The sequence below is a fragment of the Equus asinus genome, chromosome 6 (genome assembly GCF_041296235.1).
Source record: "Equus asinus isolate D_3611 breed Donkey chromosome 6, EquAss-T2T_v2, whole genome shotgun sequence".
Taxonomy (NCBI): domain Eukaryota; kingdom Metazoa; phylum Chordata; class Mammalia; order Perissodactyla; family Equidae; genus Equus; species Equus asinus.
This window is the reverse complement of record NC_091795.1, coordinates 30,907,380-30,920,225: the sequence shown is the minus strand read 5'-3', so window position 1 is coordinate 30,920,225 and position 12,846 is coordinate 30,907,380.

The window sequence follows — 12,846 nt, the reverse complement described above, 5'->3', positions numbered from 1 at the left end:
GTGGCCTTAACTGGCTTGAAGTGAACAAAGAGTCAACTCTTAGATCCTGAAAAATTTAATCACTCGTTACCATGGTGACCCCAGAGTCATCAGAGATGTTGTTTCTGCGGTGGGCTTTAGTAATGCATTATCTAACTACTTTTGAAAACAAACGACTAACTGAGTATAGTTAAAGCAAGTTGACCCCTGGTTTCACATTCACTTTGATATTGATGAGCAGAGGTGAGAACGGGTTGTGGAACAGATGAGGGTCAAGCTTTTTGGTTTCTGTCCTGCTACTTCCAACAACATTGGAAAAGAATGATGGTATCTTGCAAAAAGCCAACCAGGAGTTTGCCCAATCATGGCAGCCACAAGTAGCAGGTAGGCCAGGCTCCACTGGTCCTTGGCTCAGTGACATCTGGAAATCCAGCCAGACAGAAGGTCAGGTATAGAGGGTTAGACCACAGAGAGGCTGCTTCACTGAACACAGACAAGACACGACGTGGAGACCAAATGCCCTACGTGGATGGCCATATTCACCGGGCTTCTGTTAATGAGGTAGGAAGAGTCCTAGTCATTTGGTGGTCAGTAAGAAAAACAAAGGAAAATCTACACACACTGTTTCTGAGCAAGTCCTAGGCCTGCATAGACTTAGAATAATCAAAGGTGAGCAAAAAGAAACAGACACACACACACACACACATTGGGACATCTTGAGGCCTTGCTACTTTCCTGTCTCTGCAACCTTACAAACCTCCTGTTTTATGGTCTGCTGCTGCAAGCTCAAATTGGATTCCATTGGTTACAACCAAAAGAGTCCTAAATCATACAAAATTACAACAGTCAAAAAACACTTATGCTCTGAACAACATTGCTTTGGCATACATAAAGTGAAATCTGCCAGAAATATGAGAAGAAATTGACAGAAACACTTTTATAGTGGGAACTCTAACACTTATTGCTCAGCACTTGACTGATGAAGAAGAACAAATAAATAAAGATATAGGTTCTGAATACTAAAAATGAGAAGGCTAAGTTTTTGGAAGCATATCACACTCTGTACTCTACACAAAGCATTCTTCCATTCAGTATATTTTTGAGAGACTATTATACATTAGAATTGTGCTAAGCAATAGGTTTTCTGTGGGGCATAAATAAAGATCCTGTGCTCATGGAGCTTTCAGCCTAGTGGAAGAGATCGTCTTTGAACATGTAAGTAAATATTTAATTACAAATTGCAATAAGTGCTATAGAGGAAAGAGAACGTGGAGTGGGAAGGGTAGATGTTCTTCTGATCAGATGGTCTGAGAAAGCCTCTCAGAAGAATGAGGCCTGTGGCTGGAGATGAAGTCAGCCAGGCAACCACACAGAGTCCATTCCCAGTTGAGGAACACCATGTGCCATGGGACTGAGATGGGAAAGAGCTCGGTATATTCAAGGATCAAAAGAAGGCTAGTGCTTCTGTGGAACACTTTGTGTGTGTTCAGGTCTTGCTTCTGTCCTGAGAGCAGAAGCAAATGGGGAGCATTTAGCCTATTAGGTTGAGGGATACAAACTGATTAATTTCTTCAAGTCACATGGCTGACAGGTGGCAAATGGATTGGAAAGGAGCAAGAATTAAAGCAGGAGAGAGGGGGTGATTCTAGTGGATGGAAAGAGAGATGGTGGCTTCTATGAGGGAGGTGAAGGCAGTGGGGCTGGAGACAAAGAGGCTGATGTAAACTAAATTTCTGGTAGACTTGACAGAGTTTGGGAATAAATCAGATTTGAATGATGTTGGGAAGGGAAATATTACAAATGCCTCCAGGAAAAATAAACATGTTGTTGAGGAATTTGTGTAACATTTACAAAAATTTATCATATATTCCATCACTAAAGAAATCTCAATAAATTCTCCCAAACAGATATGCACAAGACATGGTCTCTGACAACAATTCAATACAATAAAAGGTATAAACAATAACAAACGACTACAAGGATATTAGGAAAAAAACAAATAATAAACAAAAACTTTTATTGTCCTAAATAATAACTCTCAAGTCAATGAAGAAATCAACCATGAAATTATAGATTAGACATGAAGAACTCTATATATGCGACAGAGAGTAAAAGCCATGTTCAGAGGCAATATCATAAACTTAAATTGTTTTGTTAATCAATAAAATACAAGAAAAATAAAGTAAATTACGCCTTCAATTCAAAGTAGAAAAAGGACAATGACAAAATCCTAGAGAAAGGAATTAAGAAGAATACAAGCAGAAATACAAATATAAATCACAGAAAAATAGAAGAATAGATAAATAAATTTTAGAAATGACTGGTTCTTTGAAAACAAAATCCCTTCTGAAATAGACAGATAGAATGTCAAGTCAAATAAAATAAATAGAAAATACAAATACTCAAAATCACTGTAAAAAATGCTATGTCTCCCACTCTGGAATGACCCACTGCCTGGAGACAGAAAGTCCATGGAGAACGACCTTGGCTCAAACAGAAATCTGTTTCATTTTGTCAAGTGGTCCACATATGGGATTCCTAAGATTCATTTTAGGCAAGGACTCTTAGATTTGCAGGGATAACTTCCGCAATATTTCTAGGAGTTTAAAAGGAATCCAATATATTATTCATTTTCCCACTCCTTCTCTCTTGGGAAGAAAATGGAGGTGGAAGGCTGAAGTGATACCCAGAATGTGGAAGTTCTGAGTCATTCATCATTATGGAAAATATCTAAGGAGATCCTCCTATGAGGCTAGCAACATTATTTTATTTTTATTTAATATTTAATAAATGGTAACATAGTTCTCACTATATTCAGGCCTTGCTCATTATCTCATTTGACCCCCATTGCAAATCTAGGAAGTAAGGACAATCACAATCTTTGTTCCATACATGAGGAAGCTGTAAGAAGTCAAGAAACTTGCTCAAAGTCATACAATTAGTAAGAGATGGCCTGGAACTCAAAGCCCAGGCAGTGTGACTCCAGAAGCCGTGCTGTTAACCCCTTCATCATGCCAGCTTTCATTAGATCTCAGCATTTATTAAAGTTCCACATCCACTCCTTTTTTTAACATTAGGAGTAAAGCTCTTCATCATGATTATAAATCTTACCTGTCTCAATGCAACTCTCAACACCATGTAAGTCAATGACCAGAGCAATAATTTCCAAACTAGTGGACAAGAGGACACTGCTTTGAGAGATATTAATAGATGTGCACTGAAAAAAGTGTCAAATACATGTCAAATGCATTAAAGAAATTCTGCAGACTATACTCTTACCCTTAAGTACATAATGCCCACTGTTTCCAAGAATCCTGTAGCAAATAAAACTGCTTAAATCTAATAAATTATCTTAATTTATTTGAGCATGGGGCCCTCTCCCCTCCCCAAACCAAAGCTCTTAAAATTCCACCCACACATGGTATAATGGGCACCAGTTTGTGAAACAAAGAGTACTTTCTTGGCAAAATAAAGTGAGAATCCCTACCCTCATTACTTCTATCATTTAACATGGATCTGTTAGTTCTAGTCAATAAAATAAAATGTAAAAATGGGTTAAGAAATGTAGTTATTAGAAATACCAATTTTATTTTTGCTGCTCTTGTAATTATTGGCTTAGAAAATCCAAGTGCATCCACTAAAAACTAATGAACCCAATAAGAGTTTAATAAGTTTCCTAGTTAAAAATAAATTTATAATGAAGTAAAATATTTCTCTATATGCTACTGATAACCAGTGTAAATCATCATGTGAAAAATAAATGGTCCACTCACAATAGGAACATAAAACACTTCGGGTAAACAAGAAATATGCAGGTATTCTAGAAGCAAATGACCATTCTTTCCTGAGAGACGTCATCCCCACTCCCAACATCCTCAGGAAAGTTCACGGATATTGAGTGCTTCCTATGAACAGGGGATATTTGGGCTCTATAGATGTCATCTCAATTAATCTTCACAATAAGCCTATGAGGTATGTCCCATTGTCTCTATTTTACAAATGAGGAAACTAACATTTTTGTGTCCGAAAAGTATAAAAGAAATCTTAAATAAACACTGAAGCAAATAGTGTTCAGTTTGAATGAGGCTCTTGAATGAGCTTATTGTAAGTAGAGATAGTGTTAATTCTCCTTCAAATTAACATAGTTTTAATAAAATTCCAATCAGAATCCTAACAGAATCTTTTAGTTGTCATATTCAATTTACATTTTTCATCTGGAAAATTAATGGGTGAATACGGCCAAGAAAAACAAACTAAAAGAATTTTTCTCTAACAGATATTAAACCAAGTCAGAAGGCTACTGAAGAGCTAACCCAGAAAAATAATACTCAGACAAATGAGATGTTAGTCTGTGATGAAGGGGTTATTTCAAATCAGTGTGGAAATGATGAATTATTGAAGAAATGCTGGGGCAATTGGTCTCATATTCTAGAAGACAAAGGAGCATGGATGACTGACCAAATGCATAAATAAATTAACATATCCGGTCACCTGTCTTCAGACTGATTAGCTATCCTTGAAGAGGAACATTTTCTGAAACACTGACTAGCAGAATAAAGTCATTCCAGACGTAATTATCCTGTTGGTTTTTTTCCTTCCTGAGTTGAAGGAGAGAAAAATTGTGGATTTACAAGACATCTTACCTCACCCTCTCCCCTTTTTCCAGTGAGTACCAGAAGTTTACTGAATATGTACTGACTGTTCAGCATCATGGGAAACGTGCCAAGAACACGAATGAGAACAATGAAGAACAAGAGAAGACAGAATCATAAGGAACAAATTCTAGGGGAAGGGATAGCTGAGTGAGTGACGGATTAGCAAAGTAACTTCTGTGTAAGAGGAATTTGGAAATGTGTGGGACTCCGCGCAGAGGAGAAAGACATGAGAGGGAGTGTTCAGAAATGAAGGGGGAGGAGGCAAAGAATGAATGAGGACAGAGAAACAGTGCGAACCTGAGAGACTGGAACAGACGGCTCACCTGGGGGAGTAACAAAGGACGATGAGATTCTGAGTGTGGAGAAGAGAAGAAGCTTGAAAGTGAGTCAGAGCAGTTAGACGTGGTAGGAGCCGGCTCAGGTTTGGAAGCAGGTGAGTGACCTAGAAAGACAGTGGCAATAAAGAAAGGAGTCCCTGGCCTGAGGACGGAGGAGGGAGAAAAGGAAACCAAGGGGTCCAACATGAAGGCTAATGCTGTAATCCAGGTGTGAAGTGACAGGGATAAAGCAAGAGTCTGGTGATGGTGACAAAATGCAGCAGGCACTTTGAAGCAGCATCGCCTGGACAGACTGCAGTTACCTTACAATTACTTTCAACATCAAGGGAAGAACCAAGTGCGCGAGCCAGGTTAGCATGGAGGAGAAACAAGGTCTCCTTCCGACAGTGTCTCTGTCCAGCCTATCCTCAGAGAGAAAAAAAGGACTAGTCACAAAAGTCCCTCTGTCACCCACACCCAAGGTTGGTGGCCACTTCATTCACAGTCTGTAGAAAGGGGTCCAATCCAACCTCTTTCTCCGTGTGTCTTAAAAGAACAAATTTACATGTGTACAGTATTCCTAAGAAAGTCTGGGGCTTTTTCTTTGTTCACCATAATAAGAGGAAACATGGAAAATAAAAGTAAATTAGCTGAATTCTTATGTCTGTTCTGATGCTGAACACTTTGAGCAAGAAACGTCTGTCTCAATTTCTTTACTTGTAAAAAGGGATACTGCTTCCTGGTTTTCAGTGATACTGTGGAAAATTTAAAAATATATATTTATTATTAAAAAATTAAAATTATAATATGTATTTATAAATATATGTGCACATATTTATATAAGTAAATGTATTTTATATATTTTTAAGTTAAATTATATTTATTAAAATATCTATTAAATACCATTATTATGTGTTATATGAATAGTGTTATTATATATATAAATACATATATAACCTGCCAACCTAGTGTCAAGTACTTATAAGATAATAAGTAAAAGGTCCTATAAACTAACAATTATAAACTCAATTCTTTTTGAAGATTGGGTCAATGATTCTCCAAACAATTACATTTTCCTTCTCTTGCAGGCTCATTGATAACAACAGCCCCTGTGAGCACCACACACATGCAATTGGTTTCTGTTGCCTTAACATAGTAGAATTGAGATGCTATCCTTCTACCAAGTAAACTCTTTCTCCAAAGTGGCTCCACCGAGCACAACTCCTCTCCAGGACAGTTTGATGAACTCATTTGCTGTAATTAGTTTCCCCAGGGGAAAAATGAATAAAAGAATCTCATCAGGTGTTGGGGGGGGGGGGGGGGGGCTCTGCAGGTTCTCCAGCTGATTCAAATTCCATTATTTATTTTGTACATCTGGATGGTAAATGGAAGCACCCCTAGCATCGGTTTCTCCAGGCTGTCTTTAAACAGGTTTAATAAGAGGATTAGAAGTTTAAATAGGTTTCCAACTGTTAAAAGTGGTTCTCTCATTTTTCATGTTGACATTCTCAAAACCAACTTATCTGCTTGACCTTCTGGCTTGCTGCTCCCTCTGAAATGTAAGGCTGGCTCCAGCCAGCGGGGAGAAGGGACTATATGCCACTCTGTGATTTCCAGAACATTGACCCATTGGCTACTTATTAAGTACCTACTACATGCACAGAACTGGATAAGAACTAAAGAGAATTCAAAGATATTTGTGGGGGCCGGCTCCGTGGCCAAGTGGTTAAGTTCACGCGCTCTGCTACGGCGGCCAGGGTTCGTATCCTGAGTGTGGACATGGCACCGCTCGTCAGTCCACGTTGAGGCGGCGTCCCACATCCCACAACTGGAAGGACCTGCAACTAACATATACAACTGTGTACAGGGGGGAGGCGGGGATGGGGAGATAAAGCAGGGGAAAAAAAAATGAAGCAAAGATATTTGTGCTGTCATTTTGTGGGAAAAAGTAGAGAATTCCGTATGAAATATTAAGCTTCGTCATAAGAAACAAAAAAGGAAAAAACAAATATTTTGTAAGCTATTGCGGAAGAGATAAGAATGTAGAAATAAATCAAAGGAGAAAAAGAAATGCGAAGGTCTAAAAAAGTGCTTCCGAACCCTGGCTTCCCATTTGAATTACCCAGGAAGCTTTTAAAATTGCCAGTACCCAGGCCTTACCCCAAACCAATTAAATCAAAATCTCCCAGCAGTAGGACTTAGCCATAAACATATATATTTTTAAACCTCCCAAGATGATTCCAACGTACAGCCAAGATTGAAAACTACTAAGGTAAGGCAAAGATAGAAGATTCCCTGAAGGTCTGCAGTGTGACCATTAAGTGAGGTGGGGAGGCTGGGGCAGTGGGGAACAATCCTGATTCTGAGTACTAAATGCATTTTCTTATTCTGATAGTGAAAAATTATTCCCTATAGAGCAGTAAGTACAGGTACCTTCTTTGGTTGAAGAACCCTGCAGAATATACATGGACTCCTATGGTTACAGAGTAAGGTTGATACCATGTTAACCAACAGGTTTCTAAGACAGCATCCATGGTTGGTTATGTGGCTATGGAATTTAACCATGCCCATTGTCCCAAAAGTTGTCATCAGGGAGAGTTGCTGTTGGGGAAGTCAGTATACCTGTAACTATCCAAACAGAAGCAAAGAGAGAATCTCATGTTAGTGGAATACATGTGGCAGAGGGAAGATATGAGGGATAAGAAAGGTTGAAGGAGAAATGGGCATGTGAAGTTTGATAGGCATCATGTGGTAGGGTGATGATAGCCAATGAAAGAAGATCCATTGTGAGACCAAGGCGGAATAGAGAAATGCTCATGTCTTGTGAACTCATCTGCCCATCAATGACTCCCACCTTCACTTCCCTGTGACCTAAAATTCCACCCCTGGAAATATACCTCTTCTTTTTACATCCTCAGAGAAAGCGAAGATTGTTATATTTGGGAAATAATTTGGTAGTGTTTGATAAAGTTAAAGGCACATATATTATGATTTAGCAATTCTACTTAGAAATAAATATGGTAGTAATATTCTGGGTAACACTCTATATTGTCTGTTACAGTAAAAAATTGCGGGAGGTAGAATTCCACTATTTGAGAGTAGATTTAAATAATACAGTGCATTTGCACATGGAATAATATGTAGCGCTTGTAACAAATGACAGATAATAGATAATATAAGTAAATTTCAAAAGCAAAATTTGGAGTGAAAAAGGCAAGTACCAAAGTAATATGTACAGTATATACTACTTAAGTTTTAAAAACACACAAAACAATACAATCTAAATATTTATGGCTTAAATATGTAAGCAGCAAATGTATAAAAATTTATCTGGCAAGAAAGAGAGAAAATATGATTAGGCTAAGTATAAAGGGAACTTTAACAAAGTTTGGGTTATTAAAAAAACTAATCTGCAACAAATATGATAAAATGTTAACTACTATCACGTCTAGAAGATGGGTACCGTGCTTAACTGCACACACTTAATATTCAATAATAAATAAATAAATGATTAGGGAAAATCTCCATATAGTTTCCAGGCAATCACTTAAACCAGCAACCCAAAACTAACAACTAATATTCCCTACATGCTGCCTGCCACCACAGGCACGCCCAACATTTTGTACAGCCCTTTAGACCCACTTGCTAATTTGGTATTGTGGTTACAATTGGATGGGAATTATTACACACATTTCAGTTGCAGAAAATTATGCTCATAAAGCAAGTCACTGGCTCTAGATCCGGAAAGCAGTGCCCAAGAAGCTATCTTCTGACTATTCCTCTTTCCAAAAAGTTCCTGGCGAAACCGCAGCTGGGGTGTGTAGAAGCAGTGCCATCAGTGGGGATGAGGTTTCTAGGTGAGGCCATCATCCTCTGGCTTAGAGAGGGCGGTGATCACCTGGAAGCATCGCAGGTTGGTTTCAGTGGCTTGTGGACTGGGAATTAAGCAGCTTTTGACTTCCACTCTGAGAATTGGTCCCTTCTCAACTTGCATTTAATTCTTCTGATAATTTACAAGAGAAGGTATTAGTTTAGCACATATATGTACTTAACACCTGCTAAGGCTTGCCAAATTATCTCGTTAACAAAGAGGGCCTGAGTCTCAGACAGACTTTCAGCCGGCAGCAGTGACCAGCTTGAAATTAGCAATAAGGTTCTGTTTCTCTGTTTATTTTTATCTGTACTTTCTGGTTTTGGCAAGACATACTGGGTTTTCTGTTATGGTAGCAATCAATTTTTCTTTTTATTAGTGCATTTTAACTTTGAAAGTATGTCAATTAAAAGAAAAATTTTACATAATAACAATACAAGTGGTACTTAGCTGTGGCAAAAATGTTTAAGTTGTATGAAGCTTGGACATCACTACTCTAAGGAAATGCACATCCTCTTTCTTTGGCCTCTTTTCCATTCCCTCTCTGTACCTCATTCCCAACCCTGGGTTGTCCCTTCCTCAATCCCTAGTGCCTTCCAGCGCAGGAATGTTGAGAGCTGGCGGGCTACCAGCAGCCAATGCTACCCCAAAAGTATTCAAAGTTTAACAATTACTTCTCTTCTTCCCTCCTTCTTGACCTCTAAATCCCCAACTTACTCTCCAATTCCTTCAGTGGAGCTGGACTAATTCATACTTACATGTGAATTTAGTCACTCATTAATTCACTTGTCTATTCATTTAACATCTCTTAAGCCCCTACAGCACCATTGGGTACAACACAAACTTAATTCTCCTGACAAATGGGGAACTCTGAGCCAAAACTGAGTAGTTAATACTAGGCTGTACATGCTGTTAACAGATGTTTGAGCAAAGTACCGTAGAAGAAAGAGGAGAGAGGGCATAACTCTGCCTGTTCTGGAAAGAAAGAGAGTAGGGATGTTAAAAGGAAAGTGGTATTTGAGCTGAGTCATGAAAGGGAGTTTGTCAGGGAAAGATTGGAAAAGCTAAGTTGAATGGTAGGTGCAGCATAATCAAAGTTCAAAATTCTGCAATTTGAAAGGAATTGCTTAAGGAATATGCTTAAACATATTCAAATATGCTTAAGGAATAAAAAGAAGTTGAATGTGCAAGGACACTGAAAATGAATGGGAGAAGGAGGAAAGGTCAAATAGGAGGCTTGAACAGATGTCCAGGCCAGGTGGACAACCTCAGCAGTCTTGCTTCTAAAGGCAATGGGGATCCCTTGTACGTTTTCAAAGAAATGAGTCACATCATCTGTCCTGTGTTCTGGAAAGATAAGTGGCTGAAGGATTAAAGGTAGATTAGAAACATATGAAACTGGAGTTGGGTTGTCCATGACTTTTCCAGAACATAGCTAACTCTTCCATGGAGATCTAGAGAGCATTGGGGATCATCTAAATTGACAACGGGTTTCATTCTCACTTCATTTCTCTGTGCCAAATCTATGCTGTAGTCAAAATCCCTTTGGTCATATTATAGCAGCAAGAGACTTCAAGGCTGGAATCCTAAGATGACTGCTGAGAAGGTTCTTCACCCACCGGCTGCCTCTTGATTCGTTCTCCAGTCTTCTCTGTCCCGCTCTTGTTAACACCAGAAAAGGGAGTTCTTCTATTCGCCACAAGACAAGCCAATAGTCAACAGGCAAGGTGGTAGGAGAGAAAGGGCATTTATTAAGTTATAAACTAGCAGATTGGAAGATGGGGGGACTAATGTACAAAAGAAGCATCTTACAGAACAAAGACTATAGGAGCTGGTCTCCTGGGCGTGCAGATATCCGGTCTTAGTTCCTAATACTTTTTTGTTTTACTGGATATGCATCAGAGACCAGAGCAATGCCTTATACCCTGATTTAGTTTAAAAATAATAAGAAAAATATCTTTAATATGTATTGTAAAGATTACTGTTTACATAAGTGGTGACAACACTCTGTTCCATGGGGAATAGACCCCTACAGTCTGTATCACCTGGACTTTTTGGACCCTGGATTTCAGTTGACTTTTGTCTCAAAGAATCCCAGCCGGGAGCTCAGAGAGTAGGGAGACAGAAGTCGAGTATTTGTTCTCCTGACTCTCAGGCTGTCTGTGGTTTGGCAGCAGCTGCATTCCCCTGCCTAAATCTAGAGTTCCTATTGGGTGGCCCCTCCTCCTTGGTTACAGCTCTCGATAGATTCCAAGAACAGCTCCTCACAGATTGTTCAAAAATGTACCCAGGATTTGTTTTAATCAGGTGTGGTAGGATATGTGGACATGGAAATGACTGTCATGAAAGAAGTTTATACTCACAGATCCCTAAAAACAGGAGGCACCGCATCCCACAGAGGGCCTCTTAGGGAAGGACCAGGGTTGAACAGCAGGTAGAAAAGGGTGAGAGCAGAGCATGGCCCAGAGCCTTTACTGGGGTTTTCATGCAAGGTATGGGTGAGGGAGGGTATGTATACTGAGTGAGTTTAGTATTGGAGAGTTTGAATAATTTCAGCGAGCTCTGGGCTATAGGGGTAGTCCTTAATTATGCATTACCTGGCCTTGGGATGGTTTAGGGTGGGGAAATACTGGCTTGATGTGTGAGAGTTTGATAAAGGAGTTTGTTGGGTGTGGACTCTGGATTGGTTGGTTTGCATATCAAAGTCATGCTCCAGGAGAGTCTTTCACTATCTCTAGGAATTAGCTAGCCCTGGCAGGAGCATCGCTCCAAGAATCAAGGCCCTAGTGCCAGAGTATCAGGAATACATAAAATAAGAAAATATAGCCAACCTAATAAATCTATATCTCTTAAAGTCTATGGGTAGCACCAATTTCCCATCAGTCCTCAGGCGTGTCAACAGCTCCCCACCTCTTGTGGGTTCCATTAACCCCATACACACCTCTATAAATAGTCCTTTCCTTAAACTCTTCAGTTAGCCTTTGGAGTGGGCCATCCATTTCCCACCGGGACTCTGACTACTACAACTGCTCATCTCCATTCACTTTAGGCCACATAGATACTACTATGTCACATGAATTTCTCAAATCATAAAATTCTTCTCCTTACAACACTATTGATGTTTGTCATGAGACAGCAACCTTTTCATTTAGTATGCTAATTTCACTCTGTTTATTAAAATTAGTTATGAAAAGTGCAGTCAGCCATAATTAATTTTTCAGTATTTTCAGTGCAGTCCCTTGATCTTATTTCTAAATGCCCAAAGAGTCAACAACATAATAAAAGGTAATGTTCTATAATTAAGAATTTGAAGTCTTTTTTTCCCTTATTGGAAATTCTGTCAAATTTCCTATTAACAGTTCATTGCATGGACTCCCGGCAGAAAGGAGAATAATCATTTCTATTCCACTCCATGCTGGGAGGCTGGGAGCCTCCAGGTAGAATCACCAAACAGCAGCCTCTCTAGTCTTGTTTCAGTTCCTTGGGTCGGCTACTCTCTGTTTCAGCTTTGGAATGAGCTAGTTCCTCTGCCTGGAATGCTCTTCACCCCAGTTCTCAATCCCCTTACTCAGTACCTCATACTTCTTCCTCAGTTCTCAACTTGAAGGTCATTTTCTCCAAGAAGATTCCTGACTAAATCAAGCTCCTGCTCTGCATCTCAGAATGGCCCGCTCCTTTCCTTCCTTACACTTCTCCCATGTTGTCATTGCAGTTCTGCTCATATAGTTGTTTGAATGATTGCCGTCTCCCCCATAAAAGAGTGGACTCTGCTAGGGCAGAAACCATATCTATTTCCCTACCCATTGCTTCCATGGGCTCAGCACAGGGGGCAAAGGCTGGAGGCCCAATACCTACAGGTGAATGGATGAGGGAGCAGTAACAGCTCCCTTCAAAGATAGTTCTCTTTTTTGCCAGTTACAGTACTATATTTGTTTCAGGATGAAATGCTTTTGTTTGTGGATCTATCTTTATACTTAAAATGCCTGAGTTATATCAGTTAATGAAAGATCATGACCTTGAATAA